The sequence below is a fragment of the Bos indicus x Bos taurus genome, chromosome 19, assembly GCF_003369695.1.
Source record: "Bos indicus x Bos taurus breed Angus x Brahman F1 hybrid chromosome 19, Bos_hybrid_MaternalHap_v2.0, whole genome shotgun sequence".
In the NCBI taxonomy this organism is placed as follows: Eukaryota; Metazoa; Chordata; class Mammalia; order Artiodactyla; family Bovidae; genus Bos; species Bos indicus x Bos taurus.
Window position 1 is genome coordinate 733,371 of NC_040094.1, and position 15,867 is coordinate 749,237.

At 35.1% G+C, this 15,867-nt stretch overlaps 2 pseudogenes; one reads left to right on the top strand and one right to left on the bottom strand.

The window, feature by feature from the left end:
- The first annotated feature begins 4,089 nt into the window (after positions 1–4,089).
- On the top strand, positions 4,090–5,020 carry LOC113877384 (annotated as a pseudogene).
- Positions 5,021–12,069: 7,049 nt separating this feature from the next.
- Positions 12,070–13,056, bottom strand: LOC113877385 (annotated as a pseudogene).
- Between the last annotated feature and the right edge of the window lie 2,811 nt (positions 13,057–15,867).

Here is a 15,867-nt window from a genome sequence, read left to right on the forward strand (position 1 = left end):
TCAGACAAAGCCTTTCCATCAAAGAAGATAATTAATTCCTGGGAGAGAAAAATAAGCTATAAGACAAAGTACTTGAATCTTAGTGGGGACCTCTTTAAATATCCATGTGTTGCAGGCAAAAATGTTTCCTTTACTTGTTCACATCTACAGAGCAAGATCCATCAAGGGTGAAGTGAATACTCTGGTGTGTTTCCACCAAACATTGTGCCTCCTGTCCATGAGATGAGAGCGATCTATGGAAGAACATTTCTCCATAATGTTCCAGCTGAATCCATTACAAAGTTAAGTTCCAGGTTTTCTGTGAAAACTTTTTGATGCTTTAGGCTAGAAGTGAAAATGTAAGGCTTATAAAACAACTTACTTATCCACTGTTGATATGGTACTGAATTGTATGAATACTGTCTTTCTGAGTGTGTCATAGTTTTTGTACTGAAATGGGATTAGTTCTGCATACTCCCAAATATCACTAAGATCATATAAGATCTGAAGGTAAATTCTTCAATAGTGCTGATTCTTATTAAAGATTGTTAGTTTCCATATATAGTAATGACTATGTTTCATGACTTTTCAAATAGGTAATAGAGCATTTAATCTTTACTCCATTCCTCTAAAGAATGTTAATGGATATAATTAACCTAATTTAGCAGATGAAGAAGTAATTGAGGCTCATAGAGATTAGACTCATTCTCTAACACCAGATGCCCTTCTTTTGCCAAGAGACATGTCTTTTAAAGATTAAGACTAATCATGAGAATGAAAACAAATTTGAAACACACTTCACACTCAAGACTTTAACATTTACATTCAGATCAAATCAGATCAGTCATTCAGTCATGTCCAACTCTGCAACCCCATGAATTGCAGCACGCCAGGCCTCCCTGTCCATCACAAACTCCCAGAGTTCACCCAGACTCACATCCATCGAGTCAGTGATGCCATCCAGCCATCTCATCCTCTGTTGTCCCCTTCTCCTCCTGCCCCCAATCCCTCCCAGCATCAGAGTCTTTTCCAATGAGTCAATTCTATGCATGAGGTGGCCAAAGTATTGGAGTTTCAGCTTTAGCATCATTCCTTCCAAAGAAATCCCAGGGCTGATCTCCTTCAGAATGGACTGGTTGGATCTCCTTGCAGTCCAAGGGACTCTCAAGAATCTTCTCCAACACCTCAGTTCAAAAGCATCAATTCTTTGGCACTCAGCCTTCTTCACAGTCCAACTCTTACTCATGTATGGATATACATGACCACAGGAAAAACCATAGTCTTGACTAAATGAACCTTTGTTGGCAAAGTAATGTCTCTGCTTTTGAATATGCTATCTAGGTTGGCCATAACTTTCCTTCCAAGGAGTAAGCGCCTTTTAATTTCATGGCTGCAGTCACCATCTGCAGTGATTTTGGAGCCCAGAAAAATAAAGTCTGACACTGTTTCCACTGTTTCCCCATCAATTTCCCATGAAGTGGTGGGACTGGATGCCGTGATCTTCGTTTTCTGAATGTTGAACTTTAAGCCAACTTTTTCACTCTCCTCTTTCACTTTTATCAAGAGGCTTTTGAGTTCCTCTTCCCTTTCTGCCATAAGGGTGGTGTCATCTGCATATCTGAGGTTATTGATATTTCTCCTGGCAATGTTGATTCCAGCTTGTGTTTCTTCCAATCCAGCGTTTCTCATGATGTACTCTGCATATAATTTAAATACACAGGGTGACAATATACAGCCTTGACGAACTCCTTTTCCTATTTGAAACCAGTCTGTTGTTCCATGTCCAGTTCTAACTGTTGCTTCCTGACCTGCATACAAATTTCTCAAGAGGCAGATCAGGTGGTCTGGTATTGCCATCTCTTTCAGAATTTTCCACAGTTTATTGTGATCCATGCAGTCAAAGGCTTTGGCATAGTCAATAAAGCAGAAATAGATGTTTTTTTCTGGAATTCTCTTGCTTTTTCTGTGATCCAGTGGATGTTGGCAATTTGATCTCTGGTTTCTATGCCTTTTCTAAAACCAGCTTGAATGTCAGGAAGTTCACGGTTCACATATTGCTGAAGCCTGGGTTGGAGAATTTTGAGCATTACTGTAATAGCAAGTGAGATGAGTGCAATTGTGCGGTAGTTTGAGCATTCTTTGGCATTGCCTTTCTTTGGGATTGGAATGAAAATTGCCCTTTTCCAGTCCTGTGGCCACTGCTGAGTTTTCCAAATTTGCTGGCATATTGAATACAGCACTTTCACAGCATCATCTTTCAGGATTTGGAATAGCTACTAAATGATGTAAATCATCATCTGTTTAATCCAAACATGAATAAGAAGAATTCTTCCTGTGATCAATCATTATGGATAATGTGAGTCTCTGTGGCTTTTTAAAAAATAAAGTTCCAGATAATTATTCCTCAGTTTATTGCATGGTTAAATGTTTCTTTGTATTATTGATTAAAATACCAATTCTTCCTGTCTCTAGGTGCATAGACAGTCATAAAAATAAGTGAAGGTCCTCTGTCTGCCCTCTGCAGTGTGGTGGATATATTCATATATGTTTCCTCCGTCAGTTCTCATAACAGCCTGTGAGGTGGACATTATTGTTCTCATTTGATACTAGAGGAAACTAGGATGTAAGTTGCCAAGAAATATACCCCAGAATCAAGCAGCTGCAAGTGGAGAAAGAGAAGATACTTATCTGTTTTTGTTTTGTTTTGTTTTGTTTTCTGATTCTCAAATCAGTATGTTTAACTGCTGGGATCATCATATCAACAGTTTGCAGAAGAGTTTGTGGGTGAATGCTTTGTATGGAAATTGTGGAGAAAAGAAATAGGGGTGAGGAAGAGACAAAACTAAAATTGACCCTCAATGAAAGTAGTATTACATGGTTATTCAAAATTAAGAATTTCAGTAAGTTTTACTGTGTGTATGTGTTTGAGTCTGTGTATGTATATGTATATTTATATTTCTTCAATGACATTGCTTCATAGACACTAGCCTCTGAAGTAACATTAATTATAATTAGTGTGACTATATCTAAAGGTTCTTATTAGATAAACATGGTTTATTTTAACCTAAGAAGATAGAACACTATTTAAGAATTTGGAGGAAATAAAAAGAAGTAGAATCTGAACTAGTCTTCATTCTGCTCTCATTAGTTGCTTGATTTTTGTCAAGATCCTTACTTTCTCTAAGCTTCTACTCACTAGTGTGAAAAATAAGTATGAAAATGATAGTAGTAATCATTTCAGTGGTTTTCAGTGAGAATTAAAGAACCAAATGACTGAAAAAACATTTAGAGCACAGTAAGTGTTCATTATGATTTTAAAACTAGTTTTATTGTTGCCAGTGACAGGGGAGCCTGGTGGGTTGCCATCTCTGGGGTCACACAGAGTCAGACACGACTGAAGTGACTTAGCAGTAGCAGTAGCAGCAGCAGTAAATATAATTAGATTTTGTTGTTATCATTATTAGTCTTACTATTAACATTAGTCTCTGATATCCTTTCCCTTCTGCAAGTGGATGAAAGAATACCATGTATAGGTATTATAGGTATAGGTTAACCCATGTATAGGTTGCTATCATGCCATACACGTAGCAATAATCACTATTAGCTATGGTTATGTTATTGGATTTAGGCAACATGGCTTTTCAGTTCTATTACAGTATCCAGAGTCCCCTGTATTCATTCCTTTCCTATTATGGATGCCCCATAACATTTAATGTGAATGCTTAATTACTCTGTTACACATAACACTTTGATCTCCACCTCCTTACTGATCTTCATCCAAGTCCACTTGGTCCAAGTCACACACACAAAAAATCTTTATGAAAATTATATGCAAAATTTACTTTTTATCAAATTTGTCTTCATGCCTACACTCATGTGTTCATATTCTTATACTTATATTCTAATATTTACACTCAAGTCCTCATGTACTCATAGTTGAAAAATCCTTAAGACATCAGAATATTTTCCATCTTAAAAAATCTTATTAGAATTTAGATATCTATAGAATTTAGGCAATTGCTATTTATTAGATGAAAAACAATAAATCCAAGGCTGTGTTAAAAAACTGTGACTCTTTAAGGTACTGTGATCAACAAGAACAAGAAAAACATGGAAAATAGGAACAATTTGACAGCATTTATTCTACTGGGACTCACGGAAAATCCAAAGATGCAGAAAATCATATTTGTTGTGTTTTTGGTTGTCTACATCATCTCTATGGCAGGAAATGTATTCACTGTGGTCACCATCACTACCAGCTCATTGTTGGTGTCCCCAGTGTACTTCTTTCTGGCTCATCTCTCTTTTATTGATGCCCGCTATTCCTGTGTTGATACCCCTAAACTGGTCATAGATTCACTCTATGAAAAGAAAACCAGTACTTTCAAAGGATTCATGAATCAAATCTTTTGGGAACATTTTCTCGCAGGTGTTGATATCATCCTGCTTACTTCAATGGCCTGTGACCTCTATGTGGCCATTTGCAAGCCCCTTCACTACACAATCATCGTGAATCAGCGGTTATGTTGGTTGCTAGTGAGAGTGGCATGGATGGGAGGCTTTCTTCAGGGAATCATACAGATCCTCTTCATCACCAGATTACCCTTCTGTGGCCCTAATGTCATAGATCACTTTATGTGTGACCTGAACCCTTTGCTCGAACTTGCTTGCACTGATACCCACATTCTAGGGCTCTTCTTTGCTGCCAACAGTGGTACTCTCTGTCTGCTAAACTTCCTTCTCTTGGTTGGCTCCTAAGTGGTCATTCTGCACTCCCTAAATACTAAAAACTCGGAGGCCAGATGCAAAGCCCTCTCGACTTGTGTCTCCTATATCATGGCAATTGTCATATTCTTTGTGCCCTGCATATGTGTATACAAGAGACCTGCAGTTATTTTGCCTATTGATAAATCAGTGGCTGTATTCTACACTGTTATAACCCCCCATGTTAAATCCCTTAATCTATACTTTGAGGAATGCCCAGTTGAAAACTACCATTAGTAAATCATTTAGAAATAAAGCTATTTCAGGTGAAATATAAATCTGGCCAGAACCCAAAGTCAATTGAACAGAGGTAACTGTCAAAAAGACATTGCTGATAATCTCTGCAAAGAATACCTAGTGAAATAAAGAACAACAACCACAAAAAATTACCAAACTTAGATTCTTTAAGAAGCAGATTAGGGTTCAGGATGGGGAGCACATGTATACCTGTGATGGATTCATTTTGATATTTGGCAAAACTAATACAATTATGTAAAGTTTAAAAATAAAATAAAATTTAAAAAAAAAAGAAGAAGCAGATTAGAAATTGGTGCAAGAAAATGGGAAAAACCAAACCCAGGACCATTCTTTAAACATGTAGAAAATTCTATCAAATTGGGACTTGATTTAACTGAATTCATAAATTTATATGGGTTCAAAATGTTTATTCTAGTAAAAATAAAAGGCAAAAATATATTGATTCCTATTAATAACCTCAATAACAATCTATAGAGATAGGCATGGCTATTTTTTCCATTAACAGGTGAGAGACTAAACAGAAAGGAGTAAATTCCAAAATGAAAATATCAAAGAATTAATAAACAGAAACTAAGTGATCACTCAAATCATGCTCTTAACTGTCAGAAAACAATGACAGAAGGGTAGCCTAATTACCCTCAAAGAATCTGGGACTGTTTCAGACCATATATATATATATATATATATGGTATATATGTATATATATACATATATATACATGTACATGTATACATGTAATATAGCTCACACATAGATATGTGTGTGTATATACACACACATATGTATATATACCACATATATATATATATATACATACACAATATATATCTATGTGTGAGCTATATTACATGTGTACATGTACATGTATATATATGCATATCTATACACATATACATATATATACATATCTATCTATAAATATATCTATCTATTGATAACATATGACATGTAATATAGCTCACACATAGATATATGTATATACATATATATATACACACACACACATATCTGTGTGTGAGCTATATTACATGTCATATATTATTATATAATAATATTACATATTATTAATATGATATATGCTATTATTATATAATTAATTACATGTATAGTTATATGTATATATTACATTTATATATTATATTATATATTATTATGTTAGTATGTATGTGTGTGTGTTCCCCGTCATGTACAACTCTATGATCCCATGGACTGCAACCTATTAGGCTCCTCTGCCCATGGAATTTTTCCAGGCAAGATATTGGAGTGGGCTGCCATTCCCTACTCTGGAGATCTTCCTGACCTAGGTATGGAAACTGTATTTTTGTGTCTCCTGAATTTTCAGGCAGATTCTTTACCACTAGCACCACCTGTGAAGCCCTAGTATGTGTACTATTATATAATAGGTTATTCAGTTCAGTTCAGTTCAGTCACTCAGTCGTGTCTGACTCTTTGAGACCCCGTGAATTCCAGCACTCCAGGCCTTCCTGTCCATCACCAACTCCTGGAGTTCACTCAAACTCATGGCCATCAAGTTGGTGATGCCATCCTACAATCTCATCCTATGTCATCCCCTTTTCCTCCTGCCCCCAATCCCTCCCATCCTATGTAATAATAAGTTATTACATATAACTAAATACTAATAATTTTATTAATACTTATGCCCACTTATATACATCATAGTAGATTATTAGAGATTGACTTATCACTGTGATATGTAATTGCAGTAGCCAGTCCCTTCTTCAGGGGATCTTCCAAACTCAAGGATCACACCCAGGTCTCCTGCATTGCAGGCTGATTCTTTATCATATGAGCCACCAGCAAAGCCTTAGAATGCTGGAGTGAGTAGCCTATTCCTTCTCCAGTGGATCTTCCCAACCCAGGAATCAAACTGGGGTCTCCTGAATTGCAGGAAAATTATTTACCAGCTAAGCTACCAGGGAAACCATCATAAAAGCAACAGGGTATTCAATCTCTAAAGGGCAAGTAATGAATATCCAAACTTCCTTTTAGCATTCCAAATCCTTTTGTATTGTCCATGTGACCTTCTTATGTTTCTGATCTATCACAAACAGTAATGATTTAAATCAAAGAATATTTTGAAGTCAAACAGAAATTTAAATTTATTAAATAAACTGTCATACTCCTTGAAACATTTGCTTACTTGATAGAAATTGTTTCTACAAGTAGCATGATGTATGGTTTATAATAAACATCAAATGAATAAATATAAGTATTTACAGTAAGCAGAATGACAAACACCTATAATATTGTCTTCCCTGGTCGGCAAGATCCCCTAGAGAAGGGCATGGGAACCCACTCCAGTATTCTTACCTGGAAAATCCCATGGAAACAGAAGCCTGGGAGGCTACGGTCCATGGGGTTGCAAAGAGTCAGACACGACTGAGTAATTTAGCATGAGTCTGGTGTTGTCTAATTGATTATGGAATTTTAGCTCAGGTCCATGTTACTTTACCAATGTGGTTATTTCCTCAGATCTATAGTTGAAATGGACAAACTGCAACCAACAGATTCTTATTGTTGTTCATTGTACCATAATCCACTATGTTGATCCATTTCATTGATGATAGGCTGACTGCATCTTCTAATCAAGAAGCAACAATTACTTTAGATTTTTATTGTAAGACATTTCTGTGTCAAATGTTAGAATAAATCCAAATAAAATTCAGAGTACCAAACTCAGTGTTAATTTATAGGCACAGTGGTATGGGGCATATCAAGGTATTCCTTTTAACATGAAAGTTAACTTGTTCCTTCTGTCCTCTCCTATAACCAAAGAAGATGCATTGTGCCCAGTGGACTTCACTGTTCTTTGGAGAAAGCACTTTTTTTTTTTTATGTGGGTGTATTTCAATGGTCCATTTGTAAAGGGATGCAAAGAGCTGCTAGTATTGAGTGAGGTCCAGAAAAAGAAATAGCTTTGCCACAGGTTCAGATTGTCATTCAAGCTTCTCAGTCACTAGGGACAAATGGTTCAGTAGATCTACAGTTCTTGATGTGTCAGTGGAGAGAGGGCTGTGGGAGTCTTTGGCAGGCCTCCACATGTGAACTGCATTGCAGGCACTTAGGATTATGTACCAAAATCTTGTGATCCTTTTCAGATAACTACTCTCATTTTTAGAAATAGCTCCTGGCTTGCTTAACAGAGACTGAATGCTAAACCATGGGTCACCAAGTTACTAGGCAACCTGGGTTGCCCATCATGAACTTGTTGCTGGACCCATCAATGACATTTGCTTGGGTATACACAGTAATAGTTCATTAGTCATTAATTTCATCAAATGGAAGCACAGTATATGTAATCAGGCTAAGTTGGTATGTGTGTGTGTTCAGTCAGTCAGTCATGTTTGACTCTTTTTGGCCCCACGGTCTGTAGAACACCAGGTTCCTTTGTCCAGGGAATTTTCAAGAAAACTGGAGTGGGTTGCCATTTCCTACTCCAGGGGATCTTCCTGATCCAGGGATCAAACCCTTGTCTTTTGCATCTCTTGCATTGGCCAGTAGATTCTTTATTTTTTTTAATATTTTAATTGATTTATTTTTTTAACTGAAGGAAAATTACTTTATAGAATTTTGTTGTTTTCTGTCATGCATCAACAAGAATCAGCCATAGGTGGACCCATGTTCCCCAAGCTCCCTCCCATATCCCTCCCCATCCCACCCTTCTAGATGTCACAGAGCCGCTGTTTGGTTCCATGAGTCATACAGCAAATTCCCATTCTTTACCATTGCATCATAAACTCAAAAGTAGAAAATTGAGTGCTACAGTCCCATTCTGGAAAATCCCTAAAGATCAGAAGGAAAGTATCTCCACTCAGTCAATGAAACTTCAAGCAGTGTACGTGGTTTTTCACTTTGCTTGGAAGGAAAAATATCCACATTTGTACTGTATACTGATTCATGATTTTGATCAATGGTTTGGCCAGTTGGTCAAGAGACTTGGAAGGAACATGGTTGGAAGATAAACAAGGAAATAGAAGCAAAAAGTATATTTACCTACTTTTTTAAGATATATTTTAAAAAATGTGTGTGTTACATGCTACAATGTAAAAATTGGAGTGACACCACTTGCTACTACCTTTAGAAATCTATTAGCAAAATCTGTGCTTTCTATTGTCATTAACTTAGGTTTCGCCCACTTAGAGGTCTTATTTCCAAAGGGAGAAATGATTCATGAGGAGACACAACAATGCTGTATTGATCTGAGAGTTAAGACTCCTGCCTGATCACTTTCGGCTCCTCATGCTTCTGAATGAACAAGCAAAAATGTAAGGTAATGTGATCCTGACTGCTAAGGAGAATTGGACTACTCCTCCTAAAAGGAGAGAAGAAAATATGTCTGGAATATAGTAGGTCCCAAAGGGCCCCTCCTGAGTTACCATATCTGATGATTAAGATCAATAAAAACTGCAACAGCCAATCCATTTACAATTACTAATGGTCAAGAGTTTTCAGCGATAAAGGTCTATGCCATCCCACCAGGCAAAGATAATGAACAAATTAGGTGATTATTGAAGGCACAATCATTCTTCTTTGCTAAAACAGCTCCACTTAATTTTATCTCCCTTTTTACTGTTTTCTGCTCTTTAGTCTTCTTTGTACAGTGCCTCCTAATGATAATAACTCTTGTATTTATATATTCTAAAATTCTTCCATTATTTTAACTCTATTTCTTTTCATAAAATCCCATTATCCAGTTCTTTCTCTATTATGATATTTTCAGTGTATCTTAAATGACCTTATTTTTAAAACCTATTAAACTTGCACAAAAGACCTTTTCATAAAAGGTGAAAAGTTTTAGTATTTTTTACCCCTTAATTTACTAGAAAATCTTTCTGAGAGTCTTTTCTTCACTTAGTTATAAGATATCCTCTAAGCAGTGTACCACAATGTATTTGTTAATCAGTAAAACTTAATTTTTAGAGAGGTTTTAGGTTCATGGCTAAACTGAGATTAAAGTACAGAGATCCCATATACCTCCTGTCCCCACAATGGGACACTCTCCCCCTCAGAGGGATACACTTGTTAAAATCAAAGGAACGTACAATGATGTATTTGTATTACCCCAATTTTATAGTTTACATGAGGGTTCACTCTAAGTACTGTATATTTTGAGGATTTTGACATATACATTGATAAGATTCAAAATTATAGAAACAAGCAGAAGAATTTCACTGCCTTAAATATCCTTGGTGCTCCACCTATTCATCCTTTTCCCTTCCCTAATCCTTTACATTCATTTATACTTTTTCTGTCTCCATAGTTTTGACTTTTTCAGAATGTCATACAGTTGAAATTATATAGCAGGTAGCCCTTTCAGTCTGGTTTCTTTCATTTGGTAATATGCATTCAAGTTTCCTGAATATTTTTTCAGTTTAATAGCTCATTTATTTTTAACTCTGAATAACATTTCATTGTCTGGATGTACTACAATTTATTTATTCATGTCCTATTGAGGGACATCTTGGTTGCTTCCAAGATTTGGTAATCATGAGTAAAGCTGCTATAAACATTCATGTGTAGCAAAACTGCTTTCTTCGTGTGTGTGTGTGTGTGTGTGTGTGTGTGTGTGTGTGTGTGCATTTGAATCTGTTTGTAGGCCACATTTTGTCTTTTTACTAGTTTTTATTTTGTTTTGTCTTGTTATTTTTCCCCTTTCATTTTAACAGCTCAGTTGGTAAAGAATCTGCCTGCAATACAGGAGACCCTGGTTTGATTCCTGGATTGGGAAGATCCCTTGGAAAAGGGATAGGCTATGCACTCCAGTATTCTTGGGCTTCCCTTGTGACTCAGCTGGTAAAGAATCCCACCTGCAGTGCAGGAGATATGGGTTCAATCCCTGGGTTGGGAAGATCCCCTGGAGAAGGGAAAGGCTACCCACTCCAGCATTCTGACCTGGAATATTCCACGGACTGTATAGTCCATGGGGTTGCTAAGAGTTGGAGACAACTGAGTGACTTGCACTTTCATTTTAACAGGAGTGGGCTTTCATTCTGGATACAATGACTAGCCACTTACTTATAAATTTAGGAACATAATTTTATTATGCAACTCCTTAATTAATATTGGAAATGGTACTAAATTCAGGTCATTAGGTGCAAAGCAAGTAAATTTGTTTACAGTGATCTGAATTATTGATTCTACCTTTGTATCATTATTATTTTCTTTTTTAGCTTTTAATTTTTTAATTTTATTTATTTATTTTTTATTTTTTTAACTTTACAATATTGTATTGATTTTGCCATATATCAACATGAATCCACCAGGGTATACACGTGTTCCCCATCCTGAACCCTCCTCCCTCCTCCCTCCCCGTACCATCCCTCTGGGTTGTCCCAGTGCACCAGCCCCAAGCATCCAGTATCGTGCATCAAACCTGGACTGGCGACTCGTTTCATATATGATATTATACATCTTTCAATGCCATTCTTCCAAATCATCCCACCCTCTCCCTCTCCCACAGAGTCCAAAAGACTGTTCTATACATCAGTGTCTTTTTTGCTATCTCGTATACAGGGTTATCATTACCATCTTTCTAAATTCCATATATATGCGTTAGTATACTGTATTGATGTTTTTCTTTCTGGCTTACTTCACTCTGTATAATAAGTTCCAGTTTCATCCACCTCATTAGAACTCATTCAAATGTATTTGAATACATTTGGCAGTTTGCCCTAGTATTACTCAGCCATTTAAAAAAATACATTTGAATGAGTTCTAATGAGGTGGATGAAACTGGAACTTATTATACAGAGTGAAGTAAGCCAGAAAGAAAAACATCAATACAGTATACTAATGCATATATATGGAATTTAGAAAGATGGTAATGATAACCCTGTATATGAGATAGCAAAAAAGACACTGATGTATAGAACCCTGTGGTGGATTCATTTTGCTATTTGGCAAAACTAATACAATTATGTAAAGTTTAAAAATAAAATAAAATTTAAAAAAATAAAATAAAAGACTTCAGAGAAAAGGGAATAATTACAGTAAAGTATATTATGAGAGATAAATGTATCTGACAGTGGAAAAATAAAGGTTATTGAATTAAAAAAAAATAGTTGCTACTCTAAATATCTCTTTGCTGAACAACTTGTTCCTTAAAGGTATGCTTCCTTTGAAAACAAAGTTTGATACTAAATTTTTCCAAGTATTTTTCATCTCTGCATTTCTTAGAGTATAGATTAAGTGATTGAACATGGGGGCAATGATGGTGTAAAATAGTGCAAATACCTTATCCTCAGGGAAAATAGTGGGAGGTCTAAGATAGATAAAGATAACAAGTACAAAAAATAAGATGAACACAGTGATATGAAACCCACAGATAGAGAGGGCTTTGTGTCTTCCCTCGTTTGAACGATTATTTAAAGTGAATAATATAATGCTATAGGAAACAAACAAGGCAGCAAATGTAACTAAGTCAAGCATTCCTGAAAAGGCAATCACAAGAACACCTGTGATGTAGGTGTCAGTACATGAAATTTTTAGCAATGGAAAAATATCACAGAAATAGTGATCAATTTCATTAGGACCACAGAAAGGCAAGCTGATTGCCATAAAAAATTGAGGAAAAGAACGGACAGCTCCACCCGCTCAAGCAGCTAAGAGGAGAAGATTGCATCTTGTTCTATTCATGACAATCACATAGCGGAGAGGCTTGCAGATGGCAACATAGTGATCAAAAGCCATGGCAGTAAGAATAAAGATCTCAGTACCTCCAAAGAAGTGCATGATAAGGACCTGTAGCATGCAATCTCCATAGGATATAGTCTTTCTCTCTACTAGCAGATCTCCAATTAGTTTGGGTGTAACGCTGGAGGTATAGCAGATGTCTATGAGGGATAAGTAGCTGAGAAAATAGTACATTGGTTGGTTAAAAAGAGGACTGTATTGAATGCAGAAGAGAATCAGAAGGTTTCCTACCAACAGGACAAGATAACAGAATAAGAATAACACAAAGGAAAATATTTGTATGTTCTGGTTATATGAAAGTCCTAGAAGAATTAATTCTGATATGTTTCTCTGGTTTTCCATTTGAGTTTAGTGTAGGTTATACACAAATGTTTCAGAAAAAAAGAAAATATATGCTTGGGTGAATATGAGCACACTAAAATAAAATTTACCAAGAATACATTTACATGAATAAAATTTTAATATTAGTTATTGATTTAGTAAATGTTTTTAATCTCTCTTACTTTATAAATCTATTGCAAAACAATTTATAATGAAAATGATTATATAATTTAATCAATTATTTGTAAAATTTTTAAATATTTAAACATTATTTTGAAAATAAAAAGTTAATTGCTGTTAATAAAATATTGTACAAAACAAAGAAGGCTAATTGACCCAAGGAAAGAAAATATTCTTTTGTATATTTTTCAATTATTGTGGCCATGTACATGAAGGCAACTTTCTTTCATTTAAAATTATCTAACCAAATTCCCTGAATTATCTGGGATGAATCCCAAAGAAACACAAATTTGTTTAAAATCCCAGCTTGAACTGCTGAACATTAATTTAAATAGGGCATCCTAAGGTTTCTGTGATGGTTTAAGTGGTAAAGAATCTGCCTCAAAGCAGGAGACACTGGTTTGATCCCTGGGTTGGAAAGATCCCCTAGAAGAGGGAAAGGCAGCCACTCCAGTATTCTTGCCTGGAAAATCCCATGGACACAGGAACCTGGAGGGCTACAGCCCATAGCATCTCAAAGAGTTGGACACAATTCAGCATGTACACATACTCTGTGATCAAGCATAGTTAGTGGGTAAATCAATGTGATTGTTGTTACATAAAAAGGTAAAGAACTTTTGAGAAATATACATTAAGATTCATATTACAATTTATATTTTATTTATACATTATGATTTAAATTGCCAAAAATCTATAAATTAATTTATTTCTTATATTTATATTCCATGTGTTAAGACAAAATATGCATTACTGATATTGAAGTTTGCTTTGGATATTGGTAAAGAACAATAAATGTGAAGTTGCTCAAGTGTTTGTTGCTGGAAACTTCATGCCAAAAAAAAAAAAAAAACAACTACTGTTAGTAAAATAGATGATATGACAACTTTCGGTCCAGTTATTCCCTCAGTGGCATGTGTTGCAGTAAAGAATTAATGAAATGTTTATAGATTTTCATCTTTTGTAACTAAGGGATAATCTTAAGATGCTTTTAATCGTGTAAAATAAGTGCAAGATAGAACAAGTTCACTTCTAGATGCTATTTTAACCACTAATGAGGAATTATTTGTCCACAGTGGCTTTGCAAAAGCTAGCACACTTTTAGTGTTTGAAGTCATATCCAGGCCACCATATGTCTATTTAAAAGAAAAAATAAAAAGCAAACAGAGAATTAATGTTTTTATAGCAAGTGCATGGTTTTCATATTTAAAAACTGTCAAGTCTAGGGCTTCACAAAGTTATTATTAATGCTATTTATAGTCTCAATGATGATTTTAGATGGCAAATAGTTAAGAGGCATTTAAAATGGCCTGCATGACACCAATTCTATTTTAAACTATTATTCAAAACTGCAATATCACAGAGGTTAAATTTTCTCATTATGCTACTTTGTTTCACTCTCACTATAAAGCTTTCACCCTGTTTTCACCAGAAATTAGCATTAATTCAAAAGTATTTAAAAGGTTTTTGTGGGGAGGTTGCAGTACATTGATCTGTTTTCTACATAATGGCAATTGATACATAGATTTTTTTGCATGTGAGGTTGAATAATATTGATATGTCAAATAAAAGCATTTATATAAAATTGATTTAAAGAAATGTATTATATAAGTGAAAGTGAAGTCTCTCAGTCATGCCGACTGTTAGCGACCCCGTGGACTGCAGCCCACCAGGCTCCTCCATCCATGGGATTTTCCAGACAAGAGTACTGGAGTGGGTTGCCATTTAGACAAAAATAAATAAATAAATAAATTGGAGAGAAATAACTTCATTAACCTGAATCTCTGACTATAGAAGAGACCTAGATAGAGAGTCAAAATAATTCCTCCGAATTGGAAGCTAATACACTAAAATGAGAAAAGACAAAAACCCTGATTCTTTTTTAATCTGTGGTTAAACAGGAGAGTTGAGATGAATGGGGAAGAAGTTATTACAAAGGGCAGCAATGAAAATAATGAATTTGGAATCCTCATCTGAGCAGAAAGCAACATGCAAATATCTGGTTAATGAATATCCAGTGTATCTTTCTGAGAATTTGCACTTGTAAAAAGATACTGTGTATTTAAAAGAAACACATTTAATCGATAATAGGTTAAAACAACATCTTCTGAGCTAATATAATGTAATTAATGGTGTTAACAGAGGTAAAAGGAAATGTGAAAAGGCAAGTGAGGAGAAAATATTGTCATAAAACAACATTTTGAACATGTGATAGTAAGGAAATCTATACAAAAACTGAAGACACAATAGATGAAATAAAGAATACCAGGCAACTAGTAAACAAATGGTTCAAGTAATGACAGCAAAGTTATGGGAAGGTTGAGGAGTGCTAAATTAACTAACCAGTGTGATTCTCAGGCTAATGGTTTAACATGTTTGAAAATATCATCTTATTTATCTTACAATTAAGATATTATTACATAATTCAGAAATTTGATGAAAAATATAAAATACCCAGTGATATATATGGTTCATAATACACTACTTTTTAACACTCATTTTTGTTTGAGTAAGTAGTTTAGCAGTCAAAGGAACTGTCATGCCTACATAAAAGTTCAACAAAAAGAAAAAAGAATTCCCACATAATTTTAACAAAATGCAATCATATAAGCATCAATTTCAATAATATGGTGATGAAAAAATTTCAATTAGTTT